The following is a 14,700-nucleotide window of genomic DNA, read 5'->3' on the forward strand; positions in this document are numbered from 1 at the left end:
GAATGCCAAAGGAAATATACCGCCGATATGGGTCGGCGGGCTTCAAAGGGTCTCAGGGATGAGACTTCGCGTGTCAGTGGACCGCATCACTCTAGTGTTGGGAGCAACCATACCCCAACTTCTTTTGATGAATTACCAAGGCTGAGGGATTTTGATTTGAACTTCCCTGCAGAAGTCTATCACTCGCCAAGCTACCATCCGCATCACATATGCCGAGCTTAAATGGCAGGAACAAAAGAGGAGATTCTTTCTGTTCGCCAATCCTTATTCCAGACTCCCAGAGTCTTGATCTTGCTGACTGGGAAAGTGGACTGGAGTCTCTCATATATCCCCAGTATTCGCTTGCTAGTGCGAAAGTGCCGCCCAAGCCAAAGCTAGTAGTGCCTGCACCAAGGCCATGTGGCAATAGATGGACCTTTTGGAGTTCGTCTTCATCAAAGAAATCCAAGTCTTAAAGAGACTGGTGATGTTTTGGAGTCAGTAGACTCATGTATATAGTTTCTCATTGCCTAAAGTCTGCCAGTGCGGCATGACGTTTTGTTTAAGGCAATGCTTGTGTAAATGTGATGTATATTAAGTAAATAAAGCTTTTACTTCCTCATATACATCGAGAAACTAAAAACAAGTGCTTGTGTGTGCATAGATAAATGGCTCCTACGACGAGGAGAACCATACCAAGCGAGGAGTCTCATACGCAAGGATTCCTGTTAGAGACACTCAACAACCTGGTTACCGCCATCCGTGAAACGAGGCCAGAACCAGTCGCACCACGAAACGAGCACCTGTGAGGAGTAACTTATGAGAAGTTCCTCAAGCTTGACCCGCCAGTTTTCATTGGCAGAGCCGATCCTGAGCTCGCGGAGAGTTGGATCGAAGAGACGGAACGTGCCTTCTTAGTACTGGGAGTACCAGAGGAAAAGAAAACCAATTTTGGCACGTATCGGCTGAAAGACAACGCACGGAAGTGGTGGGACACCACTAAGATTATCCAGTTCTCGGAAGTTGAAGTCATTCCTTGGACTGACTTCCGGAGAGCTTTCATGGATAATTACTTTCCATTACACTCCAGAAACAAGAAGAAGATGGAGTTTCTGGAATTGGAGCAGGGTGGCATGAATCTGATTGACTATACCACCAAATTTCAAAATCTTGAACGGTACTGCTCCCGGTTATTTGAGACCGACCAAGAAAGGGCCGACAAGTACATCAATGGACTGCGAGAAGGGCTAAGGTCACGGGTTATCACCAGCATGCCCCAAACGTTTCAAACGGCTGTGGCAGCAGCTTCAAAAATACAAGTGGATTGGGAGCGATCAAAAGTGATCATAGCAAAAAGGCCCATAGTGGATGGTGGGAACAAGAAGAGAATGTTTCCAAGTGGCCAGGGTTCACGACAACCCTTTCAGAAGAAAAGGTTCCAAGGTGGGAACAACACTCAACAAGTTGTAAGGCCAAGGCAGAACATGGCTCCAAACAACCTGCAGTTCAACCCAAACTGCCCAAAATGCCATGTTAATCACGCAAGAGGACCATGTCCACGTGACACAGGTGGATGCTTCTACTGTGGCAAAGTGGGCCACATTGCAAGACAATGCAGGAAGAAGCTTATTGATGAGCAGAGGAGGAATGCCGGATCTGCCGGACCCTCTCAAAAAGTACCACAACGAACACAAGTCCAACGACCCCCACCTAGAGTAGAACAAAGGCCTGCTGCAGGTCGTGTATATGCTGTAACGACTGAACAAGTCGAAACCGGTGACCTCATTGAAGGCACCGTACCTGTTAATGGACATGCAGCTTACGTCTTGTTTGATTGTGGTGCTACTCATACGTTTATCTCTGACGATTTCACCGAACAACTCCACGCTTCGGTGCAACCGATTGATAAAATGATCGAAGTATATAACCCATTGGGTTCACGCACCAAATGTATCCGGTGTGTGAAAAATTTGGATATTGAGATAGCAGGGCAACACTTGCCTACTGACGCCATCCTGATCGATATGATACAGTACGATGTCATTCTGGGAATGAATTGGTTGGCTCAGAATAATGCCAAGATTCTGTGCCGCGAGGGCAGAGTGATTCTATCTCGACCCGGATTACCTAAGATGGAATACCGGTTATCCAAACCAGTTCCACAGAAAAGGCTCATATCAGCACTTAAGGTACAAAAATACCTTAGGAAGGGTTGTGTGGCCTTCCTGTTGAGTCTCTCGGTGGAAAAATCCAACGACCAACCCCTTGAGAGTTTGGAAGTAGTGCGGGAGTTTCCCGATGTGTTTCCTGAGGAATTGCCAGGACTTCCGCCACTTCGTGAGGTTGAATTTGGAATTCAATCCTTACCTGGAACAGCGCCGATATCCAAAGCCCCGTATCGAATGGCGCCAGCTGAACTCAGTGAGTTGAAGTGTCAGTTGGAAGAACTGATGGAACAAGGGTTCATCCGACCAAGTATGTCACCATGGGGAGCCCCGGTACTATTTGTAAAGAAGAAGGATGGATCCCTTCGGTTATGCATCGATTATCGGATGCTTAACCAGGCAACCATTAAAAATAAGTACCCATTGCCTCGGATTGAGGACTTATTCGATCAGCTCAGAACAGCGAGAGTGTTCTCCAAGATCGACCTCAGGTCTGGATACCATCAGCTCAGAGTAAAGGAAGAGGATATACCCAAGACAGCCTTCAGAACGAGATACGGCCATTATGAGTTCGTAGTAATGCCCTTCGGACTCACTAATGCGCCTGCTGCCTTTATGGATCTAATGAACCGGATATTCAGACCATATTTGGATAGCTTTGTCATCGTCTTTATTGATGACATTCTCGTATATTCTGAGAACAAGGAACAACACGTGGAGCACTTGAAAACCGTCTTGAAAACCCTTCAAGATAACCAACTCTATGCTAAGTTTTCAAAATGTGAATTCTGGCTAGACAAAGTAATGTTCCTTGGCCATGTGATCTCCAAAGATGGAATCGCAGTAGATCCTGCGAAGGTCGAAGCTGTGATAGACTGGAAGCAGCCAGAAAATATCACTGAGGTCCGCAGCTTCCTTGGACTTGCCGGATATTATCGGAAGTTCATACAAGACTTCTCCCGAATCGCCGTACCGATGACAAAATTATTGAAAAAGGGAGTCAAGTTCGAATGGACTGACCAGTGTAAGGAGTGCTTTGAGGTTCTCAAACAGAGGCTTACCACTGCCCCTGTCCTTACCTTACCTTCTGGTCAGGGAGGCTTCATTGCTTATACCGATGCCTCGGGAACGGGTCTGGGTTGTGTATTGATGCAGCATGGCAAAGTAATCGCCTATGCATCCCGTCAGTTAAGAATTCATAAGAAAAAACTATCCAACCCACGATCTGGAGCTTGCCGCGGTAGTATTCGCGCTTAAAATCTGGCGACACTACCTGTATGGAGAGAAATTTGAGGTCATGTCGGACCATAAAAGCCTAAAATACCTCTTTTCTCAAAAAGAACTCAATATGCGGCAACGGCGATGGCTGGAATTCCTCAAAGACTATGAATTCACGCTTTCCTATCACCCTGGAAAGGCGAATGTTGTAGCAGATGCCCTTAGTCGCAAGACTGTTGGCACTCTGGCCAGCCTAACTGGACAATGGAAGTTGATGGAGGATTTCGTCAAGTGGAAGCCATTTTTGGCTGATTCAGGTAGAATCCAAATGTCATGTTTGACGATCCACATTGAGTTCCTCGATCGCATCGTAGCCGAACAGTTCAAGGATCCCCAGTACTTGGAATTAAAAGCTCGTGCTGAAAAAGATGATACTTTCTTTCATTTGAAAGAAGATGGAGGAATATGGATGGAAGAGAGAATTTGGGTTCCAAATAACCCTGAGCTAAGACAAGAAGTACTCCAAGAGGCTCATAACAGCAAGTACACCATTCACCCTGGGGGTACGAAAATGTTTCGGGACTTACAGAGAAAGTACTGGTGGAGGGGTATGAAACGGGATGTGGCTACATTTGTCTCAAGGTGTTTAATCTGCCAGCAAGTAAAAATTGAGCATCAACGACCTGGTGGAAAAATGCAACGGATCGAGATTCCAGAATGGAAATGGGAGGGCATTACGATGGATTTCATCGTTGGATTGCCTCGGTCCAAGAGACAACATGACTCAATATGGGTGATCGTAGACAGACTCACCAAGTCTGCTCACTTCCTGCCAATCAACACTCGATACTCAACTGAACGATTGGCAGAGATCTACATTCGGGAAATCGTTAGACTCCATGGAGTGCCGATTTCGATCATATCCGATCGTGACCCGAAGTTCACCTCTCACTTTTGGGAGCAGCTTCAGAGAGCCCTGGGGACGAAACTCAAGTTCAGTACAGCATTCCATCCCCAAACAGATGGGCAATCAGAACGAACCATACAGACTCTTGAAGATATGCTAAGAGCCTGTATGCTGGAATGGAAAGGTGATTGGGATTCCCACCTAGCGTTGGCTGAATTTGCTTATAATAATAGCCACCACGCTAGCATTGGGATGGCGCCGTATGAAGCCTTGTATGGACGACCCTGTAGATCACCGATCCATTGGGGTGAAGTGGGTGAGCGAACCTTGGACTCGCCCATTGTGTTACAGCATTACACTGAGCAGGTCCACATGATCAGAAAGAAGCTACTGGCTGCTCAGAGTCGACAGAAGAGCTACGCCGATCAGCGGCGTAGGGAACTCGCTTTTGCAGTTGGAGATAAGGTTTTTATCAAGGTCTCCCCAACCAAGAGTGTGTTTCGTTTCGGAAAGAAGGGGAAGCTCAGCCCCAGATTCGTTGGTCCCTTCGAGGTTTTGAGCCGGATAGGAGAGACCGCCTACAGAGTAGCATTGCCACCGCAGTATACACAGATACACAATGTATTTCATGTGTCAATGCTTAGAAAATACGTTCACGACCCTTCCCACGTCATCCAACATGAAGATATTGACATCCAGGAGGATATGACGGTGGAAGAAAGGCCAGTAGAGATCATGGACCGACGGGAGCAAGTGCTAAGGACAAAGGTCATTCCACTTGTCAAAGTAAGATGGCAACATCACGGAGTCGATGATTGCACTTGGGAGCCCGAATCGGATATGCGGGATAAATATCCTGAACTCTTCACCTTGTACTCTTAGCTGAATTTCGCGGACGAAATTCCTTTAAGGGGGTAATGATGTAAGACCCGCAATTTTTCAGAAAATATCTGAATAAAATTCATGAGGCATTTACCGGTAAAAATAGCATTTCTTCTCAGAATGCGAAACAAATCAATTCCTGCGAGCCAGTTATACTTAGGATATTCGTCGAATCGCGAATATATGCTCAAACACTCGGGAAGCCATAACTTCCTAACTAAACGAAATCAATAGATTCGTACGAGCCAACTTTCTTAGTTACGTCAATACGAAGAAAATGGCGTACTCAGAATTTTTCGGAAAAAATCGCCGGAAACCCGAAATTCTTGCGGGACCCCCGGAAATATTGGTGGGACCCACAGAAATATTCCTCAGAAAATATCTGGTGGGACCCACAAAAATATCCCATGGAATATCCAAGTGGGCCCCACACCAAGGAACCTCTTGGAATTAAAAAGAAGCCAAGGGGGTAGTTTGGGCATGAGAAAACCCAAGAGGAGGTGGGCTTGGGCTATAAATATCCCTCCCCACTCTCTCTCTTCTCATAAAAATCGACCCCCCCTCTCTCTCTTGCCTTCTCTCTCTCTCCTAAACCTCCCCTACCTAGCCTAGCCCACCTGAGCCCACCTGACCTGGTCTGAGCCTGCCTGACTTAGCCTGAGCCTGCCTGACCTGGTCCTAACCCACCTGACCTGGGTCTGAACCCACTTGACCTGGTCCAAACCCAGTTGACTTGACTTGAACCTAGTTGGGTTTAAAGTCAAAGTCAAAGTCCTTTTTGGTCCAGATTCTGGTTTGGATTTCTGAACCCAGACTTAGCCTACTTGAGCTGAGTTCGAACCTGCTGAACCCAGTTGACTTGGATCGAACCCTGTTTGGTTCAAACCACTTAGGTTGAGTAGCTTGACCTACTCTACCTCTTTCTCAACTAAGTCAGCTTCATCTGACTTAGTCTGACCTCTCGAAGGAAGGCTCGAAGCCAAAGAAGCAACCCGGAGCCGTTTCTTCCACGATTTGAAGTAAGTTCGCTTCATTAAACCATCTCTCTCAAGTATTTGATTGTTTGTATATAGCATATACTTTCTGAAGTAGTATCTTGCTTTAGTTCTTGGTTGAGCCCTCTAGGACACTTCGGTGTTCACGCGCTCGCCTCGTAACTATCGTCGGATATATATGTTCGAATACGCAGTATATGCGTTCTTCAAAATAGTATCTCACCCTAGTTCTTGGTTGAGCCCTCTAGGACACTTCGGTGTTCACTCGCTCGCCTCGTAACTATCGTTGGATACAGATCTAGGTGTATATCTGCTGATACTGCCGACGCATCTTATATCGCACAGGCCATGTAATTTACCTTTGCCGTCGCGTCGTATGATGCCAAGGCTCCCTGCTTTCTGTACTTCCGATTACTGCACTTCCGATTATGCATTTACTTACGCCGTCGCGTCGAACGATGCCAAGGCTCCTGCTTTCTGCAATGTATTTACTTACGCCGTCGCGTCGAACGATGCCAAGGCTTCTGCTTTGTTATATATGTAGAATATTTCGTTCAGTTACACACCCTGAACAATAGTATATGCATTTCCTTTACGCCGCCGCTGTATAAAGCACAGGCTTCTGCTTATATTACATATATGGCGCATAAGTGAGCGTTCAAACGGAGATCAACTCCAAAATCGCCCATGCGATTCCCTTACCGCTCCTCGTACAAGATTCTGCTTGACGAATGAAGCCCCTATTGGAAAGGCTTCGCCTTTTGGCAAAATGCTCTTTACGTAAAGACTAAATCAATTACGTATGGCCTAGCTATGGCCCAAGGTTCCTGCAACCTTGATGGATGCAAAGTACGCACAACGGTGCGCATCCATTTCCCGAGTTAAGCGTAGCGATTTCCCACCAAAGAGGGGAGATGCCGCTGAAATGGATAAAAGAAACGCACGCTTTCTCCGTAAAAGAGAGGAAGTGCTGCTGAAATTCCTGAAGGAGCTAAGAATGACTCAGAAAGAACGTAGCAGAAGTGCTACCCAGTTATGAAACGCCTTCTACAATGTAGAAAGGTTCGTCGCACCACTGCCGGTAGAACAGAGAAGGTGTTGACAGAATGGTTGGCAGAAGAGCTGCCAAAACCAGTTAAGTGGCACAATGATGTCCTTTGTTGGAACGATGTCAGAATGACTCGTCTCCCTGACACCTGCAAGGGCATCATACTTGTAAGAGCCGTTGCGCCAAAGTAGTGGTAGCGCCTTGACGAGGTCCTGAGCTCGTTGCGTAAAAATACGCCGAGTAGCCGATCCGTAGAGATCGAGTCATGTGCATGCTCATTGAGAATTATCAGACAACCAGACTCGTAAGGGCCGCTGAGCCGGAGTGTGTTGTTTCCACCGAAAGAGGTGAAGTGCTCGTCAAGGCCGAAGTGCCGAGAGCAGAGTTAAGCATGCATATGAATAAAACCTTTGTTCCACGGTGAAAACCGTGTGGTTGATTGGGGTCGGGTACATACTTCTCAAAGGCTGCCCTATAGGCATGCAATGTTCGTCAAGTAATTGTAAGACCGGCAGGCCCCTTTCAGAATTTCTCACCGAGGAAGACGGTGATGGCGCAGCCTTGAGTGACATATATTTCACCCGAACCTGATAGAGTTCATTGATGGCCTTCGTCACTCAGAGGTATGGAGGTCGTGGTTATCCTTAAATATCTAAGGATTGAACCCAACTACTGCAGTAGCAGAATGCATTCGGATACCTAGTAAGGATCTCTTCCGGTATGCTGTACCGTCCTACTAGGGGGATGGGGTCAACAGGCCTCTGGGGTATCTAAAATACATAGAATAATCAACCCCCAGATCGTCGCGTTGTCGCCCAGATATGAGTCCCCTAAGCCCAGGGAGAGGTGCAATTATCGAAACAAAGCATTAGCTTAGGTACAACGCTACTTTGAATGTATGAGTGGATGACGTTGTTGAGTCAGTCCTGCATAACCTTTGTGAAGGTGTCATGGTCGGTATACTACTGGACCGATTGGGAAAGAACCCCATTGATATCCGTACGACTAAGTGAAGCTCGGAGAGCTGTCCTTAGATTCGTAGGATACGGATGTGCCAAGCATAAAGGCTTGAGCTAGACATCTATTCGTGACTCTGAGGAAGTCAAGGTTAAGTCGTAGAGACTTGAGAGGTTATTCTAACTCACAGCCCTGAAGAGGCTTATGCGAAGTCATGACGACTTGCGTGGATGTTCAACTCATAGCCCTGATGAGGCTTGTGCGATATACGCTAAGTCATGGAGGCTTGAGCGTCGTATTACGAACTGCGACCCTGAGTGGTCTATGCATTTACTTGAGTTGAATAGATAGGTGTTTGCCTACTTACCAGACCATCAGTGGTTCTGACCCCGTTTAATGGGGATTTCAGGTGTTGAACCTGCGTGGCGATATGCGGAGCAAGGCGGCATCAAGTTCCAGGGTTTCTCTAGACAGAGTTGTACTGCTTCCTTTTTATTGAACCTACACTGCTTTCCTAAGCAGTAGTGTTGTAATAAACATATGTTTTCGATAAAATGGAACACTTTGGTGGTCAATGAGTTGCTTGGCCACATACCTGCAACGTGCTCGGAGTTTTCTAAAACTGACGACTCATTATCGTCTTATTCCGCTGCTAAAAGCTTTTCTAAGTTCCGCTGCAAAGAAAAAAAAAAAGAAATCCATGAAAATTTTAACTTAGCTTTGTTTTGGAAATCCGGGGCGTTACAGTATATGTTCTTGCTCTAAATTCATTTGCTCTGAGTTTATATCTGAGAATCAGTATATCATGTATACTTACTCTTCTTCCCTTCAAGCTGCTAAATTCACATATATCTGTTGGTCTTGTTGTATTTTAGGTTGGGGGAGGTTACATCATTTTGAGAGTTACCAGCTGATGGAATTGGACTCATAAGATCGGCTCATAAAGCTTAAATATCCAGGCAAAATATGTATCTTCGTAGGTATCCAGCCGCAGCTACCACTTTTAGTACCATTCAAACCCCTCCAGCGCACCTTATTCACCGGCAGATTTAGTACCCACCTATGGTTTTATCATATCCAGTTTAAGCTCCCAGCCCAAAAGGTAAAATGGTTAATCTGTGCATAGTGCTTCAAGTTATAATATCCAGTTTACAGTAATTACTCCTTTTAGTATCTTGTATACCCTATATCGTGTATTTGTGTAATGTTTTACATTGTATTTAGCTAGCTTAGTTCATCTGTGTTTTAGCATGTTTGTAGGTTTGAAGTTCAACTTTATTTACCATATCGCCAATGCTTATGAGATTTTGCCTAAATCAGCGCACTTTAATACTTTAATAGGCTGACTCGAGTGGTGAAATGTTAACCAGCATTTTCATACCCATTATCTCTGGTTATCTATGCCACTCCCCTGTAGCAATAACTCTCATCCAGTCCTACACAATGGACATGTTGTTAATGCTTTGACTGGCATTTTCTGTAAACACAATTGATTCACTTTACCTTAGAAAACACCACATGCTGCGGATCAGCAGCTACACCCATCTCAATTATCTATGCCTGCTGGAGCTGCTTTTAGCATTTCAAGACCACCCAACATCTTCATTCACATGCACACAACATATGTGCCTCATCCACTAGTCACTCTCTATGTTCACCCTTGCACTCCATGCTACCCCTTTGACCTCAATATCATACATATCATATATATATTTAGAGCTTATGCAAATTTTCTAGTCATAGGAATACACACATATGTCTTCATATATTCTTTATATATTTAGATGGGCCTACCCTCATGTATATACATTTAGCTCTAGGCCTCTCATGTATATTTTCTACACATGTAAAAATTTCATTACATTGATAGAATGTTATTTCCTTTCCAGATGCATTTCTCTATTTTATGCCAAAATTTACTTTTGCAGGAGATATGTAAAGAGTGTTATTAAGGTAACTCCAATTCCATTAAATGAAGTGATAGCTAGATCAATGAGAATTTTTCATTTCTGGCTTAAATTAGAATGTGTGAGCATGTACATATCTTCTAGAATTGCTTGATTCATGACATTTTCGTCTTTTATTTTCAAAACTACACAAATGGTGAAACACGAATGGCACGTGTACTATTCTAATAAAAGGTAATTAATCCTAAGCAAATGACCCACATTGATGGCCATAGTCAAAATGTGGACAATGCTTAGGATTCTTACCTTTTATAGAATAACATTGGATCCACATTGGATCCGTTTTCAAAAATCATCATATTTTCCTAAATATTTTCCTCTTTTATCAGAGTTCAGTTTAAAATTAATTCAATACATATATCAATGGCCATAGTTAGGATATATTAAGAGTTAATTTCATTCTAAACTCTATAAAAGCACCAAAATATATTCTTCACTTGAATTTAGAGGTGATTATTATATAATACATTCAATGACCATAGTCAAGGATATATTATATATGTAATCTCCTTTCTAATTCATTTAAAGAATGAGATATGCTTTTCAAAATTCAAATTCAAAATTCTTTAAATTCATTCATCATTTAGGATAGAATTACATCAAATTTTCAAAATTTTCTTTTCAAAATTCCAAGTGATTCTCTTTCTTTATTTCTCAGATCAAATCTTATTTGTAGATTCAAATTTAGTCCTATCTCATTCAAAAATTCAACTTCAAAGTCCAATTTGACTTTGAAATTCCTAAACCATTTTTATATTCAAACTTCAACTTCCAAATCAAAATTCAAACTTTAAAATTCAATTTAACTTTGAAGTCATCTCCTAAGTTTATTTTCTTCAAAATCAAAATCAAAGTTTGAGATTCATTCTGAATCTCAAAGCCCGATCCTTCCTAAATTTCAAGATCAAATCTGGGTTTTCAAAACCCAGATCCATCTTCGAAAGTCCCATTTGGACTTTTTTTTTTAAATCCAAATCCAAAGTTAGATCAACTTGGATCCAGATTTCTAAATATAATCTCTACTTTTGGATCTCAGACTCTAGATCCAAATTACATCTTGGATTCCAGACCTTGGGCCCAATTCCATTTAGGATTCAGAATCCAACTTCCACTGTGGATCTCAGACTTCAGATCCAAATCCATTTTAGGATTCATAACCCAATTTCACTTTGGATCTTAGACTTCAGATCCAAATTCCATCATTGGATCTCATATTTCAGATCCAATTCCCATTTAGGAATCTAAATCCATTATTCAATTTCATCTTGGATCTCGATTTTATTTAGGATCCTGACTTTTGATTCAAATTCCATCTTGAGTTACAGATTTCAAAGCAAACTCTATTCTCAATTCTAACTCTCAAATCCAATTCCATTTCATTCCAGATCCAAGTTTATCTTGATTCTTAAAAATTCCAAAAATCGATTCCATCTCTCAAATCTTATTTTGGATTTCTCAAATCTTGTTCTAATTTCAAAACTTCAAAGCTAGAATTCAATTCCATTTTTCATCCAGGTTCAAAATTCTAATTCAAGGTCCATTTATGACTTTGAAACTTCCCTTCTTCTCCCTTTATCTCCATTTCTAAAATCATTCTTTTTCAAAGATTTATTCTCCAAACTCTGATCAGTTCAAAGACTTAGAACTTCAAAATATCCTTCCTAATCTATCTCAAGTTCTAAGATTAGATTCTACCATTCAGAAACCATTTCTTCACTCCATTATCAAGTTCATCTCAGAACACTTGGAGATTTTCAAAACTATTTTTTGAAAAGAGCATACATCCTTGCATTGCATAAGCATGATTCTTTGTGCATTTAGACTTAGGATAAATCCTTAGATAATATTTAGGCAAAGCAAAAAGGCATAAATTCGATCCTTGGTTCGATTACCCCTGGTAAAGATGCTAGGAACGGTCGAACCTCGTACCGACGAGCGAATCCCGTCTCTCCATTTTTCCACTATATTTCAAAATGGAGGCGAGTAATTTTCTAAATATTTTCAAATCAAGGTGAAGTGAGACCCCGCAAAAGAGTTCCTCTTCTCTCTTCTTTTCTCTTCTCTCTTCTTTTCTGACTTTTCATTTTACTCCCTTCAAAAAGGAGGAAAATAGAGGTCAGAAAGGAAAAAGAGAAGGAAGAAAGAGAAAGATACACGAGAGGAAAAATTTTGTGATGATCACACAATCACGGTCTGTTTCCACAGTTCTTTCTAGAATGCGGATCATGATCTTGTTGGTGACTTCCGCCTAACCATTCCCTTAAGGATAATAAGGAGCTGAGAAGTGGTGATGAATCCTGAACTTCGAGCAAAAGGTCTTCATCTTCTCATTCTTGAAATGACTTCCATTGTCAGACACAATATCATGCGGCACACTGAAACGACAAAAAAGGTTCTTATGAATGAAAGAAACCACATGTCGGCCTTCTACTATTCGCAGAGTCACGACTTCAACCCATTTGGTGAAGTATTCTGTAGCCGCGAGGAAATATTTGTGGCCATTAGAAGCTGAAGGAGTGATCGGACTCACCACGTCAAAGGCCCACATCGAAAAAGGCCAAGGAGAAACCACAGACTGCAAGTATGCGGCTGGCACATGGATGGAAGGTGCGTGCATTTGGCATTTGACGCACTTCCTCACAAATCGATGGCAATCTTGCTGCATGGTTTTCCAATAATACCCTGCCCGAACAATCTGCTTGATGAGTGTTTGGTAGCCAACGTGGCCACCACAAATTCCTTTGTGTGCCTCTCAGACAACTTCCATGGCTTTATCCTTATCTAAGCATCTAGCGTACTCAAAACTGAACCCACGATGGTAAAGAGTAATGGCAAGGATGAAATAGCGGGCGGACATGCACTGGACTGCACGTTGCTCCTTTCTTGGCATTTCAGGTAGGAAATCACCAGTTTCAATAAAATTTTTGATGTCTTGGTACCAAGGCTTCTCTTTCTGAGTGGCTTGGTTTACCTGCTCAGTTGGAATGTAGGCAGGTTGGTCAAGTCTTCCGATCTCGAAGGAACGACAGGATTCACTGCCTTTGAACAACAAAATGGAACCCAGGCAGGCTAGGCCATCGGCTATATGATTGTATTCTCTCTTGGCATGATTGAGCTGAAATTCTTCAAAGTTACCTATGAGAGCTAAGGCAATCTTCTGATAGAGAATCAATTTTGAATATTTGACTTGCCACTCAGCGTTAAGTTGGCTGACAACAAGCAATGAGTCGCCGAAGGCATGTACTCTCTTGACCTTGAAGTCTTGCAGAACTGTTATCGTCGCGAAATTTTTTCCCGTCTTCCCCTTCCTTGCGGAAAAGAGAGAGGAAAATGATTTCGCGCTTCAAACTTGACCGGATTTTGGAAATTGTTTTGAAATACTCACCTCCGTTTTGAAATTTGCGGGAAAATCCATGGGATGGGGCTCGACCTGTCGGTACGAGGTTCGACCGTTCCTGCCGCCTTTAACAGGGGTAATCGAACCCAGGACCAAAATTGTGCTTGACTTAGTGAAATTATCGAAATTGTGTTCTATCCTAAATGCACAGAGAATTCAGGCATGTGCTATGAGATTTTGGAAAAGGTAAGTTGGAAAAACATGATGTATACTTGGAAGATATTCGGAGTTGAAAGATATTTCTCAGGGGAAAGGTGAAAGTCAATTTCTCAGGAAACTCAGATTAAAAAAGGTTTTTGAAATCACGGGAAAGTTCATAAAGATGTGGGAAAATCATGAATAGTTGAAAATCCTGGGAAAATAGAAGTGATTCTTGAGAAAAAGGTGAACATTTGAAAAGGGAAACACTTCTCAGGAAAACTCGGACTTTGAGAATTTTCTTAGAAAAATGATGGAAAATTTATAAGAAAACTCATTGGAGAAGGAAATCCAAAACTTGGGAAATTGAAATCCTGGGAATTTTACCTTTTAAATACTTGGAAATCGATTTTGATCTTTGAGAAAAGTTGGAAACTTCTTTTGGAAATCTTGAGAAAATAACCTTTTCCATAGAAAACTGTGGAAAAGCTTGACTTGGGAAAACCGATTTTGGAAAATCCTCAGAGTTTCTTGAGAAATCGATTTCTTGAGAATGAAATTTTCTTAAGAAAATCATGAGAAAACCAATGATTTCATGATGCAAATGGCATGAGTGTATGAATGCACTTTGAAAATTTTTCTAAGAAATTTGTTGGAAAATGTGTATTAAGTCAAAATAAATCCTTCACATCTTCTGACTGTGGTCATGAATATGTTCAGAGTTTAATTGATTTAATGCACAATATTTTGCAAACTTTGGAAATATGATGTGCATTTTAAGATAGCCTAAGTGTGTAGGCTCAATTTGACTGGTAGAAAGATGATGGATCTGGGTCTCGTCCATATTCCGACTAAGGCCGTAAATATGGATTCCACCGAGTTCATCAACTCCCTAAGAGTTGGTGCATGTGACATTCGTGTACATCTATAGTGCTTTTGAAATAAAATGCATGAATCATATAAACAGGATATTGCATGAATTCAAACTATATGATATGCATCCTAGTCTAAGCAGAAAATTAAATCTCTTATTCCAAAATTTACATT

The sequence above is a fragment of the Nuphar pumila genome, chromosome 6, assembly GCF_984573655.1.
Source record: "Nuphar pumila chromosome 6, dmNupPumi1.hap1.1, whole genome shotgun sequence".
NCBI classification, from domain to species: Eukaryota; Viridiplantae; Streptophyta; class Magnoliopsida; order Nymphaeales; family Nymphaeaceae; genus Nuphar; species Nuphar pumila.